Genomic DNA, 8,938 nt, shown 5'->3' with positions numbered 1-8,938 from the left:
TAAAGCAAATAGTAATCCACTAATAGTAAAAAAAAAAAAAAAAAAAAAAAATGCAATATTCAATACAAAATAAATCTAATGCTAAAATAAAATCTTAGAAATAATCTTCAATAAATCAGCATAAATATAAAATGATAAAAATTGCAGATCTCTGGCCATCGACCTTTGCTACAATCCAGCAGGGGGAAATGTAAATAAAATATATAATTTATGATCCCATAATTAATTTTTTATTCGTGCTTAGATCTATTCACTCGCCGAAATATCAGTCAATTTAAACATTAAAAATAACTATTTGAGTTATCTTAAGGGGTGATGATATTTTTAACTCCTCCCAGAGTTACAGATTTTGAAGAATGATTGCATTATATATTCTTTTAGTTGTTGCCTTTATACACATGCTCATTGCGAGGATATTCAATAGATTTTTGTGCGAACATTATAGCTTCTATAATAAAAATTACAGAATAGTATAAAGACAGACAAATGGTAACAAGATACTAAGATGTTTCTGATTACAGGGACGAATTGCTAATGTTTTCTTTTTTAAATTATGTGTTGTTTATACTAATTTAAGGGGAAATGACTTCACCAAAACACAAGAAAAATAGCATTTGGTCTTGGTTCTAATTTACATGTAACTTTTTTCTCAGAAATCACGCACGCTACGGCATTACTTGTTACTAATCATTCGAGCAGTTGGTCATTTTTGAGAGAAGGGGGCAGTAAGAAAAATAAATTATTAACAAAAAGTGCCATCGTTTCATATCGAAGGGGATCGTCTCGAATCATTTTGCTGTTCATCTAGGAAGTTTAGATGTAAGATTCGATCAAGGAAGAAATCGCTTGCAGCTGTTTCAATAAACAGTTCGTGAAAATGGGGGTTGGAAGGAAGGACGTCGAACATGTGTGTCAATAAGGCTTTATTTTTTTTACCTGAAGAAAGACTATATTTAACCTTCCCATCTTCTTCCGTTCATCGGAAATCTGGAGTTCAGTTTCCATGAGTAAAATGTGAGAGTGAATTCAGCAAGAGTTTTCCAAAAAATTGTAAAAGTGGGTTCAGCGTGAGTTTGTCAACAAATTTCCTATTTCCATATCGTCATAGGTAAATTAATGAAAATTAATGATATTACGCTTAAGATGAGATGAAACTAAAGAAACATTGTCTTTTCATGTTCAATATCTTTCTAGCTAGCAGGACACCTGCAATTTTCAGCAAAAATTATCTTTATCCCGTGTATTTTATTAGTTTACTAGCCGTCTTTAGCAACCAACTGGATCGCCGTGATTAATGGTTACTAAAATTTAAATTATTTGGTCTCAATAACTTCTTTAAAAAACTATTTTTAATTTTCAAATTTTGATGGACTTATAAATTAAAATTATTTTTGGGCTCGTACACTGTCTTGTTCAGTGTGCTATGCATTTATCAAATTGTCTGTCTATATCTTTATATATCTATTATATCACAAGAAAGAATGACAGTATTTAAAAATTGGTGCAATTCAAAAATTTTTCTCCAGAGGTTATTTCGGATACTAAACCTTTATTATAAAAGCAACAGAATTTTAAAAATTTTGCATTTTACAATTCAAACATTTTAAAATTATAATTATAATTATTTTTTTGGTTTTGTTATTTTAATAAAAAATTTATTGATTATTAGAAAATTTATTCAATATGGAGAAATAAGCCGTATCTCCTGAAAAAATGGAAAAAAAGAATGAAATATAGTAGCAATAATGTGAATAATTTAAATTTCACAATACAATGAAATGTATTTTTTTTAAATACTCTTTAATTATCTCTTAGTATCTTAAAATATTTTAAAGATAAATACAAATAGAAAAAAAATTATGCAACAAAAAATTGTAATCATTGAAAAATTATTTTTTCTTTAAATTTTAAATTGGTATAAAACCCTTTTCATGCTGCAATGTTTTCGGTAATTATCGCGGAAAAATGCCAAAAATTTAGATTCAATTCTAATTAATTAAAATTCTTATAAAAATTTCAAAAAAAAATGTTCTACTCTTAACTTTTCTACTCTCTAAAATATTTAAAATGTGTGTAATATATAAAATATATGTTCCTAATTTGGTGATTCTAGATCAAGCGATCGGTCCTACAGAGTGCAAACATACACGCATAGACATATAAACACAGACATACAGCATTCTCTTTATTGTTATTATTAGAGATTAGTGAAGTGTAAATTCATTCTATTGATACAAGTTAAATTCCCAGCACTAATTGTAAGTTTGAAACTATAATGTGCAGGGCCGGATCAAGCAGCTCTCTATTGACCTTAAAGCACTAATATTTTTTCCCCTTCCTCAGCTCATAAAACTTGTTTATTTTTTATTTCAGTCTGATGTTTGTATCATAAGCTCTTAAGTAATGAATATTATGATAACTTGAAATAACAAAGCATTAATAACAGGTCAGATTCAAAAATTTCACAATTTCATAGATCAAAGAATTTAAAATTATTTTAAATAATTTTAACTTCTAAAAAAATCATAATTTTTTAAACATAATATAAATATTTAGTTACGCTTTTTAGGATTTTTAACTTTTGAGTCAATCATTCCATTGGAAAAAAGAATACCACCCTTGCACTGATTTGCAAAAAAGAATTTGAAAATATGAAAAAAATAAATAAAATAAAATAAAATAACTTAAAAAATAAAATTGTGTCATTTAAACAATTGTTCAGGTTGTTCTCCATAACTTTGAAACATGGTTTTTTTTTTAAATCGAAATATTGCAAAAATATTTCGAAGGTCATTTTTAGTTTAGTTATATTAACGTTCAGTTGTAAAGCAACACTAGGGCTATTTTGGGACGGACCTAGTAATTTTGAACCGCGATCAGATGACGAGGACGACACCTCAGCTGGCAACCCCCTCTCCACACCACACCACAGGGAGAACGTTTGGCATGACGGATTTAACGTGCAACAGACCCCTTACACGACGGTCCTTCAGTGGAATCGAGTATCGAACCTGAAACCCTACGGCTCGCAAGCCAAGACCTTACCACCAGGACACCGCGGCGTCAAAGGTCGTTCTTAAGTTGCAGAGCTGCTAAGCAATTTCCTATTTGTTAATATGGCCATGGTTTGTAGACTTACAGCATGTATGTGAATGATGCGAGTGCTCAGAATTTATTTTGAAAATCCTGTATACGAAAATTTTGTACTTTCTGATGTAGTGATAAAAACAGAGCATACATTTTGAATGGCTTTTTTCACCCGATTGAAACCAATTTTTGACATAGTTGTAATAAAAAGTACTTTCTTTTATCTAAGTCATTATGTTTTTGATTTATTGCGTTTATATGCATGTAAATGTACTGACCGACAGATGGTCAAATTCTTTGACGCATTTGGTTGACATTTTCATAAAAGCATACACTTTGGATAGTTCTATTTCAGTCATTACGTTTTCTAGTTATCATATTCAATTATTCTGAGGCAGATAGATGAATATACATTTTATTCATTTCTTTTAAAATTTTAAAAGAATCTACAAATTCGATTAAAACCCAGAAATAAAATTTCATTCATCTAGCTCGAGTCGGTTTGGAATTCTCGTGTTCACAGACAGACAGACATGATGCCAAAAATTTGTTTTTCGGATTCACAGAGATCTAAAACGCGTAGATTCGTCGAAATCCCAAGTTCGAATATTTTTTTATGATTACTATACTTTGGTTTTTTATATTACTTAAAATAAAATTTTAAATTTAATAAAAACAAAAATACTAATATACTAATTTTTATATACTAATAAATATTTAATAGAAATATATGTTATATAAATAGTAAATGATGAAAAGAGACATTCTTAACTATTTTTTATATATATTATATGCATTATTTGGTATCTGACTCTGATTTTTCTCCACAGCCCTTCGTATTTGACCTCATACAGTTTCTTTTAGTCGTCGCCTCATCGATATCTAACATTCAATTCTACGCTAGACATTATGATATACTGATAAGAATTGCACCTAAAGGATTACATGTTAAAAACGGCATAGTGGTAAGTTTCTTTTTAAAAATGTGCTACATAAGTTCATTTTCGTAACGAATGAATCGTTGCTATGGCACCACTTGGACTCTAGATCGTTTCCAGCCGACTTATGCGACCGTTCCTTCCTATTCAAAGTATTCATTTAATTATGTCTGTAGCATTATAAGTCGATTGCTCACAAATTCATTCATTCATTTGGTACAATGTAATTCTTTTAGAGCCGCATTACACTATATCATTCAGATTATTTTATTCTTTTATCAGTATCTGTACTTAATGTACTTCTTTATATTCAATTTTCTAGGCTCATTAAGAATCACAATATTTATTACATCTTTTTTATGTTCATTTATCTGAATTTGTACCTATTATGCACTTTATGTATTGGATTTTCAAGTCTCATTCTGAACTACAATATTCATTGCATTCTTTTTAACCATTTATCAGCATTTGTACGTATTGCACACTTTTATAAGTTCGAGTTTTTGGTCCCATAGCATTTGTTATATCTATTCTTTCATTCATTTATAAGTATTTGTACCTAATCTGTACTTTCATATTCTAAAATTTCATGTCTCATTTAGAGCCACATTTATTTACTTTATTACATCTTTTTTATGTACATTTATCTGAATATGTCCCTATTATACACTTTATGTATTGAATTTTCAAGTCTCATTCTGAACCACAATACTCATAACATTTTTTTTTCTTCTATCCATTTATCGGCATTTGCACATACTGTACACTTTTATAAGCTAGAGCTTTTTGGTCTCATTCTAGGCCGTAGTATTTGTTACATCCATTCTTTCGATCACTTATAAGTATTTGTACCAAATATATACTTTCATATGTTAAATTTTCAGGTCTCATTTAGAGCCACATTTTACTATATTACTCCGGTAAAATCCTAGATGGGCCCACCTCTTGGCGAGTTATTTGAAATCTCGCCAAGTTGACTACTAATTGAATATTTGTTATTATTATTATTTTTCAATTAAAAAATGATACTTGAAGGCCAGAAATAATAATAAATATAATAAATAATTAAAATAATAAATAAATAAATAAATAAATTAAAAAAAATCCCTGTAGGTTGTCACATTGGCGACGTTATCGCCACTGGTTTGGCGAGAATTCAAAAAGACGCCAAGAGGTGGGCTGTGCTAGGATCCACCCATTACTCCTATTATTTATTCATTTTTCAATATCTGTACTTAATGTACTTTTAAATTTTAAATTTTCTTGTCTTATTAGTATGACTAACAATATTTATTACATCTTTTTTATATTAATTTATTTGAATTTATACCTATTATGAACTTTATGCATTGAATTTTCACATCTCATTCTGAACCACAATATTCATTACATTTGTTCTTATTATAGACTTTTATCTTTCATTTAAAACTATTTGCACCTAATATACATGTCTATATTTTCAATGTTTTGGTGTCATATTAAGCTGTAATATTTATTACATAGTTTTTATGTTCAGTTATTTGGATTTGCAACTATTATGCACTTTAAATATTGAATTTTCAAGTCTCATTCTGAAGTACAATTATTTATTACATTTCTTTGTCCATTTATCAGCATTTGTATGTATTGCATACTTTTATAAGCTCTAATTTTTTGGTCTCATTCTAAGCAGGAGTATTTATTACGTCTGTTCTTTCGTTCATTTAAAAATATTTCTATTTAATATACCCTTCTATATTTTCAGTTTTCCGGTCTCATTCTGAGCATTCTACACATGGCTAGTGGGATCTACGACATCATCTTCTTCTTTAAGCGAATTGAGTTTGTAAAAGCAACCGGAGACGATGACGAGGAAAATCCAATGGTATCATAGTGACCCCCCCCCCCGAGAAAAAACATGCTTTGTTAATGCACCTGGTACAAGCCAGTTTAAAAGCCACCATCGTCTATAATATCTCTAAATGCAAAGAAAGCATTTCAGCGAAAGTAGTGCCGCTTAATAATGCTGCAATTTGAAACTGAATAAATAACTTTTTGTATCATAAAAATTTGGAGTTTAAGTAATTTTATGTTCAATATTCAGTATTTTTTTTTCGCAGCAAAAGAACTCTTTGGATATCTATATTTATATAGACAAACTCATTTGCCCATTATATATAAATAATGTTAAAAATGAAAAAAAGTTATGAAAAATTATAATAATACAGAAAAAAATTTTGCAAAGATGATTTTCCTAACTTATTATATGATTAATAAAGGAGCAAAATTTTGTTTGATAAAGGATAAATTGTGTGTCTGTGTGTGGATGAACTTTAAAGCAGATATTTAGACATGGAGCAATTATATTTAGTTTATATAAGTATAGTTTATTTTCCTATTCTATTCTCTTAACATTTTTAAGCCAAAATTTTTTAAATATATTGTTATGAGATTCAGGGTTCTTTTAGTCGATGAAGAAACACAATCAACAGCTTCAGTAACAAACAACGACGATTTTTATTAAACATGGAGAAACGAATACACAGACAACAAATACACAGCCGAGACGTACACAAGCAACTTACAGCAGCACACTACAACAAACAGTAGTCCACAAATAGTAATCGGTAGTAATAACAACCACAGCATACAAAGTGGCCAGACAAAATTCAACAGGAGGAGGGAATCTACATAGCTATACTCTACGGTCTCTAACGCCACTGTCTCTTCGCTTTATACTGTATCCAACTAGCGACTCACTATTACACGACTGGCTTCTCCACACACGACTCGATGCTGCTTCTATAATAAACACCAGGATTCGGAATACAGCTCAATTCACCAAACGTTTGAGCTCAACACAATACTTGCTCTTCGCTGGACTGATGCAACTATTCGCCATTCACTCGCTATGCGACTATAAAACTCTCGACGACTCGATACACTACTGTATTCAACTTAGCCTTATATAGTTCCCGTAGCCGTGCCGAGAAGGTTCTGGAACAATCAGGCATATCTCGGCTCCTATGGTTTCTATCAATAAAATTCTCGAAGATTCCAGATTTTGTCGCCAAAGTCTTCAAATTCGTTGCCTAGTCGCCAAATGGTCCAAGCCCTGAGATTTCTGATTCGGCATCCGCTTTACGATCAGCATCCAACAGAGCTGATCGTAAAGCGGCATTATGAAATTAAAACCTATTATTGAAACAATCGAAAATTAAAATTATTTTGGAAACGAAACCAAATTATTTCAGAAACGAAACTAAATTATTTCGGAATCGGAATTAAAATTTATTTTGTAAACAAATTAAAAACTAAAAAAAGTAAAAAGCAGAAAAAGCCCCATTGTATTTAGAAAGCGCAAATGCAGCTACTACTAAAACACAGATGAATCTAGACAATTAGTAATAAAAACCAAATTAATAGGAAAATAGAATCAAAATTAAACCAAATAAAATAAGAATCCGGATAAAATAAGAATTTTGATTCTATTTTCCTATTAACTTAACTAACTAACTTAAGTGTTATAACATATATAATTTAACACTTTGAACTTATAAAAAAGGTTTTTTCGCACATAAATTATAGAAATTTTATCATTGAATCAATCAATAATGTCAGAATGATTAGCATATGGTTACTTTATTTACGTGATAAAATATCAGCGTTTTATCAGCATATCAATATATTAATATTTTGCAGTTTATGCACTTTAATTTATATATGAAGATTAATTTCCACCTGCAAAAACAGATAATCAAGTTTTGAATTTAAAAAACTATAAGAATAACAGTATTGCATTTAGTTATATTTATTACAAACTTTTTCCTATAGATCCAAAGACTTATATGTCCTGCTAATAGTATCTTTTTTTAATACATAGATTTTGTTTCACAAGTATTTATTATTTATATTCCTTTTAGCTTTAATAACTGCCAGTTCATGTTTACTTGTGCCTCAGATTTGCTTTTTATAACCCAGTGTTATTCTTTAACCTCTCGTACTTTTAATTGCATTATAGATATAAATTGTAATTAAAAACGTGATTTAATTTACACTACTCGCTTCATGTGACTGCCGGTTAATCAGAAATATCAGATATGTTTGATTTCAGGTAAAGCGATTAGAATAACGTAACGTCCATGATTTTATCAAATTATCTGAAATTAAAGTTGTATCAATTTAACTGTATTATTTAAATTCTGTTTAATATGTATATGAACTTTTCTGAGGGAGACAGTCCCATAACATCATAACGCCATTAAAAACATAAATATTTGATTAATTTATCTCCTAAATTGTTCGATGATATAACTTCACTTTTTATTTAATTTGTAAAATACACAGATATTAGTCAGAAAGCTTCTTTAGCTTATAAAAATAGAAAATGGTGCGATTAAGTGTTTGATGAAACAATGAAAATGGTTTGAATTTCAAGGAAACAATGTAATATATTATTGGAAATTAGGTTAAAAAAATAGTTTTAAAAATTGTCAAAATACAGGAAAAATTTGCATGTTTGTTAAATTGCTCACATTGAGGAATTTTTTTTAAAAAATTTTAAAAGGTCTAAAATTTATTTTTGTACATTAATAATTTAGAAAGTTACCTCGAAAAAAAAAGCCGAAATTTCAATTAATTAGAATTTCAAAAAATAACACCGAAATGCACATTCCTCCAAAATATTTATATGCCAAGGCTGGTAACTCTTAAGTCAAACGACCTGGTGCGTAAAGCAGCAATATATCTACAGTCATACATTTTCAACTATTTCATAAATAGAAAGAGATTTGCTTGTATTTAAATAAATTTTTAAAAAAATTCTTGTTTAATTAAACATTCTAAGATTTCAAAATGAATTCATCATAAGTAGGAGTTAAGTTAACTTATTAAATGAAGGGATATTTGATTTTGTTATGAGAGTTTAAAGTTTC

General features: G+C 29.0%; 1 long non-coding RNA gene across 1 annotated transcript; it reads left to right on the top strand.

Moving 5' to 3' along the window:
* The first annotated feature begins 1,020 nt into the window (after nucleotides 1-1,020).
* On the top strand, nucleotides 1,021-6,001 carry LOC129962585 (uncharacterized). The gene is made up of 3 exons (XR_008783926.1): nucleotides 1,021-1,108; nucleotides 3,918-4,052; nucleotides 5,770-6,001. It is a non-coding gene; the product is annotated as an uncharacterized LOC129962585 (long non-coding RNA).
* The last annotated feature ends 2,937 nt before the right edge of the window (nucleotides 6,002-8,938 follow it).

The sequence above is a fragment of the Argiope bruennichi genome, chromosome 3 (assembly GCF_947563725.1).
Source record: "Argiope bruennichi chromosome 3, qqArgBrue1.1, whole genome shotgun sequence".
Taxonomy (NCBI): Eukaryota; Metazoa; Arthropoda; class Arachnida; order Araneae; family Araneidae; genus Argiope; species Argiope bruennichi.
The sequence above is the reverse complement of the archived record's forward strand: the minus strand, read 5'-3'. Positions and strand labels throughout refer to the sequence as shown.